The sequence below is a fragment of the Bombyx mori genome, chromosome 11 (genome assembly GCF_030269925.1).
Source record: "Bombyx mori chromosome 11, ASM3026992v2".
Lineage (NCBI taxonomy): Eukaryota > Metazoa > Arthropoda > Insecta > Lepidoptera > Bombycidae > Bombyx > Bombyx mori.
The window spans coordinates 14,113,114-14,126,608 of NC_085117.1; positions in this window are offsets into that span (position 1 = coordinate 14,113,114).

A 13,495-nucleotide genomic window follows, 5' to 3' on the forward strand; every position below is an offset into this window, starting at 1 on the left:
GTTTATTATATTATTTTACGCCGAAGAAATTACTAATGTTATGAAAAAATACCCGGTTTCTGGACGCCCCATCAATTTAGATTAGAACGGCAATAACCCTGTGTACGTAGATTAGCCAGAAGCCACCCCCGCGATGAAGAAAATCTATGTTAAAGTTGAGCTATAAGAAAATTTCAAGCCTATTATGAGTTGCCATGACGTGGACAGACGGCGGTTGAAATCGTTTTGATACTTTAAAAAACGTAATATCCTGTTTCCAATTTAATTCCTGTTTGACATACATACAGCCTTATGATTTTCATTAGCCATATTATAAATTTACTTCCATGTCTTTATTATTATTATGTTCATTTTATCAGAATATTCTAGTTTTTTTTTTCACCTAAGTTGATGGCCTCTCAAGGTCATTCTAGCGTAACCCTAACAAGTAGGTGAGCTCACGGGCTCAAACCTGATGACGTTGCTAACACTAACCCTAGCAAGAGCAGTGCTTCGTAGAATCTAACACCGGATCGCAAACGCGACCCACTGAGAAGATACGGTGAGAAACTCAGTGGGCTGTGTCTGTGGGTTAATTTACTCGCCGAGACCTTCGTCGCGAGCGACGGGTTCGACGAGAACGATGACCAGATCCATGTGAACTATCGCTTTTGAATAAAAACATTTAGTGCTTAACTTTGCAATTTTTCTTTGCATCTCCTAAACTCTATCATTATTTAACCGTTACTTCTTTTTCTAGAATAGACCTCAAATACAATATTTTCAAAATATTTAGAAACAAAATAAGTTTCATGATAATATGTTCAAATATCAAAATCGTTTTGGCGAAATTTTCTAATATGCACGATGCGATGAAGGTAGTATGCGAGCTAATTTCTGAATAGTGGCCCATCGATACAGTGGTTAATAAATTAGTTAAATTGGACCGCCCCCTTGTTACTTAGTTCACATTATTACTGGATATTTTCTCATTACTTCGTGTCTTGTTACTTCAATTTATAAAAATTAGTGTACATTGCGAACTATGTATATGTAGGTATATTGTTATGAAAAATAACAACCTAGTATTTTGTTCGGTTTTCGAGTATTGTAGACATAATTAAAACTAATTTTACGACTGAGTCGTCTGTGGCCACGATAACTGTCAAGTATACGAAGCATCGTAATTAGCATAATGAAAAAAAAGGCCGAGATTAAACCGAAAAAGTATTTAGTTCTAATTAAGCAATGGATTTCGCTTTTTAAATTTTATATGTTACTAGCTGACCCGGCAAACATTGTTTTGCCATATATAAGATTTCTAGGGAATTTCTAGTGTATAAAAAAAAAAAAAACTTATTGTAAGTGTGTAAGGATGTGGTAAATGAGTGAAAGAGGTATGTAGTGCTGTGAACGATGAGGGAATATATAATAAAAATAACAAAACCTCATTCAACCACATAATACCTCATTATAACAAAAAAAAAGTCCAAATAAAAAAAATATGTTAGGGGTGGACAACCCTAATTACTTAGGGGTATGAAAAATAGATAGTAGCCGATTCTCAGGCTTACTGAATATGCATAAAAAATTTCATGAGAATCGGTCAAGCGGTTTCGGAGGAGTATGGGAACGAACATTGTGACACGAGAATTTTATATATTAGATTATACACGACTAAGAAAATACCTTCCCAGTGGCTATTCATATATACATAAGTGGACGAAATATTAGACCCAGTTAGTGCGTTGAAGAATAGTACTGTCATGCAAAGCTAAAGCCTTGTACTAATCAACATAAAATTAAAACAATCCTAATGTAACGAAGATTGCAAAGTATAGAAAATATATAATAATGAAAATCATTTCACTAATCACAATGACGTCATGCTTAAATGTTCGAATGATTGATGTACCCTTATATCAAAATAAAGCATTAATCAGATAACATTACAGTTCTTTAAAGACTTCCAATTTGATTCAAGTCGTCGTAACGCCGATAAGAAAAATGGTTTGCGTGCTGTCGTATCATTACACTGTTGTCATAAGGGTTAATAGTTCCACGAGAATCATACAATATGATAATAAAATCGACCTTTAGGTCTTTAAATTGTCATTATATGCGTGCAGTTTTAACAGGAACGTACTCGAGAATATTATTTTTTTATGTTGTGATTTAATTGTCTAATTTGTGAGTAATTGACCGTAGGTTTTAGAATTTATCTGTTATGCTTTGAATAATTAGTCTTTAATGTTTAGTAATACGCACTATCTTAATCCTAATGAAATTCTTTGGCGAATACCAATTTATCGAAGTTAAACAATAGCTAACATTTATACTAAGAAGAAAATTAAGAAAATACAAAACGGTATGATAAATTACCTAATGATAAATTACTGGTGGTATAGGTATTATAAGCCTGTAAGGGCAAGTTTCGTGGTTTGCCTATGTGTGATTTGAGGACGAAGGTACATTGGTTACACAATACAAGTGGGACTTCAAGATTTTCGTTGGTCGTCTCTAAGACATATAGTCAGACAGGGTCGATCTTAAAAACTGTATTGAGAATTTGAGAATATTGAACGACATCAAACTAAAAACACAAAACCCAACTAAAACTAGATTCTATTTCTATTTCGATTCGATTTCTATTACGGCTATTCCAAAAGTTGGGGGCCCATGTCCCCCTAACTACGTATGGGAATCCGTCTGATTTTCATAACTACAAGCTAATCAATGTCGTATTAAGAATTATTTCCTAAGTCGTTTGTGAATGCCTAAGCGGGCGTCATTATGGCAATTCTGTAATTGCTACCTACTTATGGTAATTTTTCTCTCTGCGGAAGTTAAACGACTGTCTGTTAATGTAACGTGTGTTTTTGTTATTCTTGTTTACCTTTTTTGTGTGTGTTTTATACACATTGTTTGTTTGTTTGTTTTCTGATGGGATCGTCATGTTTGCACTTTTTTTCCTACCTTGAGGGGCTATTTCAGCTTCTCTTTAACGTGTAGGTGAGCTCATGGGGCTCAAACGGAAAGTTTTGCTAACACTGGCCCTAGCAAGAGCAACACTTCGCAGCAGAATATACCGCCGGATCGGAAACGCGACCCACTGAGAAGTTCCGGCGGGAAACTCAGTGGGCAAGCTTGTATTACTTGTCGTTCAGAGGGTGCAATAGTTATAGACTCGCATCCTCAATCCTCCAATTGTCCTAATATCTTAATATGTCAATTCATATCATCGATTGTTTAACTACATCCGAAAATTTCAATTGATAATGAAATTGACTTCGAGTTAAACAGTCAATTGTAACCGAGGACCACGATAAAGCAATTTCAAAATCCTAAAACTTGATAGGTAAAGAAATAGATCCTTTTTTTTTGTTTTCTCGGATAATTTCCATTAATACCGGCTTCACGTGATTTTGTGGTATCTTCCCATCCGTAATTCATATTCTAATAACTTCACCAATCAAAATTTACCATTACGTTTCGTAGAAAAAATAAAATCAGCGAACGTTCACTAAATGTTTTGTACTAAACAGCTATTTGTTGCTATGACTATGGTATGTTCGAAAAGTAAAGAGCTAACTCCTAATATTACAATCGTAAAAACCTTACGAGAGTTTACGATTTATTTACAAAAAATAATTATAAATTTCGACGAAAGAGAAAATGAAAATCTACTTTTAGAACTGAATTTGATTTGATGCGATTCGTAAAAAAAATCAAAGTTCAATAAAACATAATCGGTGAGCTAATGAAAATCCTCGGAATCGTTGCTGATTACGTAAACAGCTCAGGACCGATCATTGTACTATAATTATGTGCAGCAGTGGAAATACTTCTGACAATGGGGATAAAATTACAAGGACTTAGAGCGGTGGCACACGATGCCGCTGCGACGGCGCGCCATACTTACAACCACCAAAACGAGGTGGAGAAGGATGAATGCGTTGCGACGTCGGAGTGGCACCGCTCATTTGCTTAAGTGTAAGAGCGGGGGCTCATAATGCGTTGCGCTGCGGAGACGTACTGGACTGGCAACCACCGAGACGAGGTGGGGAGGAGTTAACGCGTGGCGGCGTCGGAGTGACTCCGCCACAGACTTTTACTAACAGACTGTCCAGAGCTGCTGGGGCGCCGGCATCGCCACTGCGACATAACAACGTTGCGGCACCGCACCGCTCATGTGCCCGCCGATACGGTGAATTCTGTGTGGTGCGGCGCCGCAACGCATCGTTTGCCCCCGCTCTAACAAGGAATAACAACGTTGCGGCGCCGCACCGCTCATGTGCCCGCCAATACGGTGAAATTTTTGTGGTGCGGCGCCGCAACGCATCGCTTGCCCCCGCTCTAACAAGGAATAACAACGTTGCGGCGCCGCACCGCTCATGTGCCCGCCAATACGGTGAAATCTTTGTGGTGCGGCGCCGCAACGCATCGCTTGCCCCCGCTCTAACAAGGAATAACAACGTTGCGGCGCCGCACCACTCATGTGCCCGCCAATACGGTGAAATCTTTTTGGTGCGGCGCCGCAACGCATCGCTTGCCCCCTTTTTTTTTTTTTTTTTTTTTTTTTCTCGGGCCGGGGGCCGAACCTCCTACGAGGTCCCCGCGCCTAGGGGGCGCGCGGGGTATGTGAGACTCAACGATCTGCAGGTGTTGAGAGCAGATCGCGGGCCCAAGGATTTTAGGGCCCACCCACTAAACGACTCCCCTGCACTCTTACACCCGACGTCCGATCTCCGTCCGGGGTCAGAACCCGTTCAGAGTAGGGGGGTTCCCGCGGTCAACACTACAACCAGACACGCGGCGCCACCCCGAGGACGCCCGACCGACGGGTCGTCGAGGCGATAGTCGACAACCAACGACGTCAGTCTCCGCGGTACGGCGGCCCTACCAGGCCGCCCGGGCGGTGCCGCTGGTGTTCCGGGATACTTTGTGACCGGGCTGGCCGCAGCGGAAACAAAGACCGCTGCGGTCCACAGCCGACGGGCACCTGGCGAGGCCGTGCCCGGTGCCGAAACACCGGAGGCATCGCCAGGGGCGGGCCTTCTGTAGCTGCACGTGGGCTATCACCCAGCCTACGCGTAGCCTCCCTGGTGAGTCGGCGGGCCGACCTTGTGGAGGCGTAGCCAGGAGTGTGGCTGCCTGCATAGGGCAACGCGCCCACACAGTGAAGGCTCCAGAGTAAGAGCTTCGCAGCTCTCCTACCTTCACCTGCGTAAGGGCGCAATTGCCCTGCGATGCAATGGCGGCGGCCACTTCCTCCTTAGTGGCGCATTCATCCAGGCCCGTCACTTTGACTTCCGCCATCTTGACGGGCCTGTCTATACGCACCACTTCTGGGTCCGGCAGGATTTCGCGGAGCCGGGCTGCTACCCTGTCCGCGACCGCGCTGGTGTTGGCACCAGGACACTCCAGCAACCGGGCCCCATTGGCGGTGTGCCGGACTCGGAGGCCACCCTCAACGCCCAAAGCATCCACGTCGACGCTAACGCGCGCCCGGGCCATCACCTCCCCATAGGTGAGGCCCTTTTCCTTGGCAGCCGGCAGCAGCTCCAATACGACAGCCGCCGACCGCGGGGCGCGCGGTTTCCTTGCCTTGCGCCCTCCCTTTCTCTTTCCCTCAGTCACTGCTCGACCCATTACCTGGGGAGCGTTGACCGTCGGGACGGGACGGGAGTTAGGAACGTCTAGCGCCCTCCTTCGACCGCGTTTCACTACCGTCGTCCAGGCTGCTTCCATGTTGGACGAGGCTGGAGGTAGTGGACGGGGCTGTGGGCGTTGCGCCGGCTGGGCGGCATTCACACACCCCTTTGTATTCTTGCGGCTTCTGCCAGGCCCCGCCTTCGCAGGCTGGAGCGGGGCAGAAGCATCAGCCTGACGCCTCACGGGCTGGACTGCCATTCGCCGTCCAACGGGCTTGTTTGACGCGGCCACTTTGGAGGACGCGCGTGCCGAAGGTGCCGCACCCACCCTGGTACCTGCAGCCCTTGTGCGTGACAGTGCAGCTAAGGCGTCGCACGGTGACGGCGCAGGCGCCTGGCGCTCGTGCGCCAGCGGAGGCCTTGCGCGTTCAACCTTGGAGGCGCGGGCCTCGAGGATTGCTATTCGTTTTTTCAGTTCCTCTATTTCCTTGTCCTTCTCATTTTCCGCTCTTTCATTTGATGGGGACGGGGGCGACGGAGAGGCTAATCTACCCTGCTGTCCCAAGAAACCGTCAAGGGATGCACGCATTTCGGCCATCTCTTCCCGCACCCGCACGCCCTCCGCTCGAAGCTCTGAGTTTTCTGCCAACAGTCGCTCCAGTTGCGACCGCAGACAGGTTACTTCCTCCGTGCTAGTGCGTCGTAGAAACTCGTCCAATAGCTTCTCTACGGCGGCAGCCACGCACTTCAGGGCCCGCACGTACGTGCCCTTCAGGGAGCCTGATTTGGCCGCCACCATGGAAACAATTTCCAGTGAAATTTCAACCGCCTTCCGCGGGTCCATTGTGTCCACTTCTGTGAGGGAGCAGGTTAGTCGCTCGACCTCGCCTTCTCTCACCAGACCAGCTTCTTTACGGCGGAAGGCTCCGGTCCGCACCGAGGTGGTGACAGCCGGTTCTCCGTAGGTCACCGTAAGATCTTGTCGACCGCGTTCTTTGGCAGATGATCCTGTAGCATCCGCCGGCACATCTTCGACTGCCAAAAATTTGGCAGGCGCGAGCTCAATCTCCGAGGAGTCGGAGAGAGCGGGAGTCACTGGTCGTTTGACCGTCTTCCGCTTCCTCCGAGTCCTCGGATCAGCCTTGTTCCGGCTCACAAATCGTCCGGTACTATCCCGGGCAAACAGTGGCGACTCTCGACCGCTCGAAGCGCAGCCCCTTGCAGAGCTTCGCGCCGAGCGCAGTGAGAGCGCACTGTCGCAGCGTTCGGGGTGCACGAATAGGACTCTCTCCCTTTCGCGGCTCGTGCTACCGCCCTCTTCTTCGTGGCAGTTGTTGCCCCCCCCAGAATACGAGGGGCAGCGTGCCTCCGATTGCTCAGAGGCACGGAGGGATTCTCCTCCCGCCAAGCGGGAGGTACCCTCCTGGGGTACTATCTCTTGACAACTGTCCATTTCATATTTTTCCTTTATTATTTAACCAGGGGTGAGGTCCCCTGGGATCGGGTGATGCCCTTGGGACTGGACTCCCTCCAGCCATTCATCCCCTCACCGGGCATCAGAGCTTGGGATTGGGGTATTTTTTTATAGAGGTTTGCGTCCTCGCAGCCCCGTGCCTTGCGGCAGCGGCCGCCGTCCCCCACATAGTGGGGATTACGGGTTGCCGGCAGTCTACCGAGTGCACAGGGCAACTCAGTAGACAACCGCCCGACGCTCGATACGAGCAACCACGGAGCCACGCCGGTGAACCGGTACCCCTCATATCTGAGGGGCTCTCCCCTGTAGCCGAAGCCGGGGACATGGCAACCAGCGGCCAGCAGTCGCAGAAATGCAACTCCGGCTCACTCCTCGACAACGGGGCACAGGGTGCCACCGCTGACGGCACGCCGGCGAACCAGTGCCATCGGAAAATGCGCTCTCCAGAAGGAGCACTCTTCACTTGGTGAAAAGTGTGGAGGGCGCAGGCCTTCCGCTCCTCCTAGTGCTGATTTGGTCCGCGTCATCCGATCTCTTTCGTTGCAAAGCCTAACTAAACTATCCTAAACCTAAACCTTAACCTAATCCTAAACCTAGGACCTTAACCTACATCTAAACCTAATCCTAAGCCTAGGACCTAAACCTAAGAATCCTTGCAACGAAAAAGATCGGACGATACCTCTGGGAATGTCGCCCAGAGGATCCCGTTATCCGCCACCTACGGACGCGCCCGGTAGGAGTCCAGCATCTCCTCCGCAGACGGGACCCACAGCACGCAGATTGGGTGCTGTGGGTCCCGTCTGCGACCGGGATCGCTTGCCCCCGCTCTAACAAGGAATAACAACGTTGCGGCGCCGCACCGCTCATGTGCCCGCCAATACGGTGAAATCTTTGTGGTGCGGCGCCGCAACGCATCGCTTGCCCCCGCTCTAACAAGGAATAACAACGTTGCGGCGCCGCACCGCTCATGTGCCCGCCGATACGGTGAAATCTTTGTGGTGCGGCGCCGCAACGCATCGCTTGCCCCCGCTCTAACAAGGAATAACAACGTTGCGGCGCCGCACCGCTCATGTGCCCGCCGATACGGTGAAATCTTTGTGGTGCGGCGCCGCAACGCATCGCTTGCCCCCGCTCTAACAAGGAATAACAACGTTGCGGCGCCGCACCGCTCATGTGCCCGCCGATACGGTGAAATCTTTGTGGTGCGGCGCCGCAACGCATCGCTTGCCCCCGCTCTAACAAGGAATAACAACGTTGCGGCGCCGCACCGCTCATGTGCCCGCCGATACGGTGAAATCTTTGTGGTGCGGCGCCGCAACGCATCGCTTGCCCCCGCTCTAACAAGGAATAACAACGTTGCGGCGCCGCACCGCTCATGTGCCCGCCGATACGGTGAAATCTTTGTGGTGCGGCGCCGCAACGCATCGCTTGCCCCCGCTCTAACAAGGAATAACAACGTTGCGGCGCCGCACCGCTCATGTGCCCGCCGATACGGTGAAATCTTTGTGGTGCGGCGCCGCAACGCATCGCTTGCCCCCGCTCTAACAAGGAATAACAACGTTGCGGCGCCGCACCGCTCATGTGCCCGCCGATACGGTGAAATCTTTGTGGTGCGGCGCCGCAACGCATCGCTTGCCCCCGCTCTAACAAGAAATAACAACGTTGCGGCACCGAACCGCTCATGTGCCCGCCGATACGGTGAATTCTGTGTGGTATGCTTTGTGTGCCCCCGCTCTTACTCCTAGTTTCTAATTCAAATTCATTTTTATTAGTCGAATAAAAAGGTTTTTTCTTCGGCATCTTAGCGATCCTCAGCAGTGTACGTCCTCTGCTTTCTTTCATCACAATTGCTTAAATTTTTATTTTTCAATATAAAAATAGGAACACAATATTGACAAATACATTAGTCGTTTGCATACAAAATCTTAGGCAATACCTATTGCCGATTTTAGAGCTTGAATTTAAAAAAATATGCCTTCATTGTTCCAACACACTATACTACCGGTTACAAACGCAGATAGGCCGTCGGCATCGGCGTTCTATTGTTTATTACAGTCAACTTTTAATTCGGCCTAGTTCGATGCGTGATCCGCAGTCGTTAGATTTTATTTCAACTTTTTTATATTACGGAGGGCTCAGTTTCGTGTATTCTACTTAATATTTCCTATTAGGCACGGTACATGTCTCGTGTGACACGGCCCTAGGAGCCTAATAGCTCGTGCTGTATTTAAAGTAATTGAAAGGGTTATAAAAAAAATGATGTCGAAGCTTTCATTTTTTCTTCACATTCCTAATTTCGTTTTCGCGTTAGCTTCTGATTTTGTATTTTGTCAAAGGAGTTGTTAGTTACTTTAAAAAATTTTTTTCTCAAATAAGGTTTATTAACTAAATAAATTTGTATTAACGGCTACTACATTTTGAGAATCGCTCTTCAGAAAATGACAGTTCATAGACCTTGTATTATGTAACAACTAGGAAATGTTTATAAGCAAATAACAAAATACATTAATATAAAATTTACGTTTTTATTATATATTTTTTATTGCTTAGATGGATGGACGAGCTCACAGCTCACCTGGTGTTAAGTGGTTACTGGAGCCCGTAGACATCTACAACGTAAATGCACCACTCACCTTGAGATATAAGTTCTAAGATCTCAGTACAGTTACAACTTCAACTACCCTTCAGACCGAAACTCATTACTGCTTCACGGCAGAAACAGGCAGGGCGGTGGTACCTACCCACGCGGACTCACAAGAGGTCCTACCACCAGTAATCACGCAAATTATTATTTTTTCGGTACTTTGGAGTGCTTCGGAACTCAACTTAAATAAAAACAACATACTATTACGTACGATTTATTTTCAAATCTTTGAAGCTTCAGGCCATAAGTCCTTGTTCACCAACCATCTTGTTCAACAAAACAAATAGACGGAAATATAAAGAAGTGAGTTGCAATTTCATTGTGTGCCCAAGAATTATGACGTATGTGAAATCGGCATTTGCAAATCGTTTAACGGATACCGAGGAAATTGCAGACAATTTCACGTAATAGGCTTTTAGGGTTACGTGTGGTCGCCATTTTGTGTTTACGATCTATAGATTTGTTAAGACTGTTGTTTTAGAGATGCTAGTAGAGTTATTATTTATTTTAAAACTTTCCCATTTTTTGTTTCATTTATTTGAACATACTAGAGGTCCCGCAGTAGTCGAAATTCGACTATAATTAATTGGAATTGTAAGTTTGTACACTATTATGGTTGTATTTTATACTTCTATAATCACAAATTTCACCAAGGCTACACTATAAAAAAATATTAATAAAGACAAACAATATTTAATCTATTCTCAATTTGACCACAGACGTCAAGAACAAAAGTTAGACAATAAATAGTATGCATGCGTGTGTGCGTTAAATACATGGTATGTAGTGTGTTCGTCAGGTTTGAGCCCCGTGAGCTCACCTACTAAAGTTAGGGTTACGCTGACATAGCCTCTCAAGGCTATCAGCTTAGGTAGGAAAAAAAAAAATGTGTAATGTTTTCTTTATTGATTTAATGTATATTTTATGCATTATTTAAAAAAAAATATTAGCATTGTGCACTTCTTCTTTATATTCTCTATAAGTGTGGAAATTTTCATAAAAAGGGATACAAAGTTTTTCCTTCACGTATTAATATATAGATTTACGTGACACAAAAACGACATGTCAAAAATATTTATTCCGATCTAAAACCCAATTGTGCATAGGTACAATAACACTATGTAGTAACTCGTTATTTTATTCTAGAAGGCTTGAAACTTCAAGCTTATAATTCGCCTATTAGAGGACACTGTGTGAACGTAAATTGCCTATTCAAAACTATTTCGTACTTCACCGTTGGGGATGGTTAATAAAATCGTAAGCCGACGTCTACCAGTCACAGCCAATTGCTGTGTAAATGCAAATCGACTTCGCGTTCGAATGATAATTTAACGCAATTTTAGTATTTCCTTAGAAATGTTTTATAAAGTAATGTTATATCGATATTTGATTGTGCACAGTAAAGGATTATTAATTGCATCGGAGCGATGCAGACTATTAGTAAACAAGCTAATGGCTTTAGGTGATCACTGCAACCCATTAAAACTGCCTACCATCTTAAGACATGATGTCGAAACCTCAGTTGAATGGCTACCGCTATCCTACTTGTGACTATACTGAGACCTTAGAACTATATCTCAAGGTGTGTGGCGCATTTACGTTGTAGATGTCTATGGGCTAACATCAGGTGGGCTGTGAGCTCGTCCACACATCTAAGCAATAAAAAATAAAAAAAACTCTTCAAGTTGGAGAATAATCAGAAAAAAAACAGGGTGGTATTACCAATCCCTGCTATATAAAACTAGCGCAGTCTAAAATTAATGAAACAAAAAAACTATTTATGCAAATATTACTAAACTAGCTTTTGCCCGCGACTCCGTCCGCGTGGAATAGTTACTTTGGCATAACGCTAAATTTTAACCCCCACTTCATTTACGTAGAAAGTGAAGATATTTTTGAATTATAGAATGTTAAGGAGCTATTTAAAACCCTATTTTTAAACATTCTTTATTGGTCTTACCGTGCTGTTATATAGCTTATAGCCTTCCTCAATAAATGGACTATCTAATACTGAAACAATTTTTCAAATCGGACCAGTAGTTCCTGAGGTTAGCGCGTTCAAACAAACAAACTCTTCAGCTTTATAATATTAGTATAGATTACTAATTAAAATACAGGGTCAAATTTAAATCGGACCATATACAATATCTGGAAATTTACATTTAAATTAAAATTTTAATGCTGACTTATTAAAAAAAAAATCCTATTAACGTAAGTTTTAGAGTTAGAGCGATTAGCTCATTTATGTTTTATTTATATCGGTTACTGTCGATTATTACGATTATTATGTTATCGATTTAGTGGATTCAGAACAGACAAATACGAAGTACATATTTTCTAGAAGGTAAGCAAATTTATAATTGGTTTTGTAGACAGACGAACATTATTGTCTACACATTATAACGATCTTTTTTTATTTATTTTTTATTGCTTAGATGGGTGGACGTGTTCACAGCCCACCTGATATTAAGTGATTACTGGAGCCCATAGACATCTACGACGTAAATGCGCCACCCACCTTGAGATATAAGTTCTAAGGTCTCAGTGTAGTTACAACGTCTGCCTTACCCTTCAGACCGAAACGCATTACTGCTTCACGGCAGAAATAGGCGGGGCGGTGGTACCTACCCGTGCGGACTCACAAGAGGTCCTACCACCAGTAATTACGCAAATTATAATTTTGCGGGTTTGATTTTTCTTACACGATGTTATTCCTTCACCGTGGAAGTCAATCGTGAACAATTGTCAAGTACGTATTTCATTAGAAAAATTGGTACCCGCCTGCGGGATTCGAACATCGGTGCATCGCTAGATCCGAATGCACCGGACGTCTTATCCTTTAGGCCACGACGACTTCAGGTGGTGGTGGTGGTGAGTGTTTATCGTCTCTTATGAGGAGTCCGCTGAAACTCTTTGCCTTATCATAGCAATGAGGAACTATAAACTACACCAGTGATACTACTGAATTACATACACTATATATACTTATAAGTAAAAAGAAAAATTGTATCTTATAAGTGATTACACTCGGGTAGGTCATTAAACTTTCACTCGACATAAACATAGATTTAATTCAACTATTCCTAGTAATGAGAAAGTTAAGCACTTCAATACAATACGTATGATGATTGAATGCAATAACGTATGAGATAAAGCCGAGTGTAGTTGCGTACGAATGCTTCGTTTAATATAATCGATAGTTATTTGATTGCGCGATTATTATGATTATGACCCTTATTTGCATAGCAGTAAGGAGACGCGAGTGCAAAATGTAATTAGAAGTAAAGATTGGGTTTTAGAATTAAGGACATTCGGATGCTTCCTAATTCTAAAACGCAATAAGAATCACAAATTAAATGCGTTCGTTTGAGACAGCGGTCTCTTTTGAGTTTTCTGATGTCAGGTATATAGCGTTATTCAGAATGCTCACGGTTTTGGGGTACGATGGTGGGGATGAGTCTCATTGTTGAGTCTCGAGTTTTTGACCGATAGCAGGATTTCAGTCGGTTCATCATCAATGGTATACTCCTGTCGCTCCCAATGCGTAGGAAGAAAAGCCGGCGATTTCTACATTACCAAAAAAAAGTCGCAACTGTCACAGTAGTGATAGTAACTAGAACGAAGTGAATGAAAACGATTAGAAAACTGACAATATGACAATCAAATGGCTAAGCACTAAAAGATTAATTCACTGTCTGAATATTCTGAAGCCTTGATAGTTATAGAGTATTATTTTTCAAGACA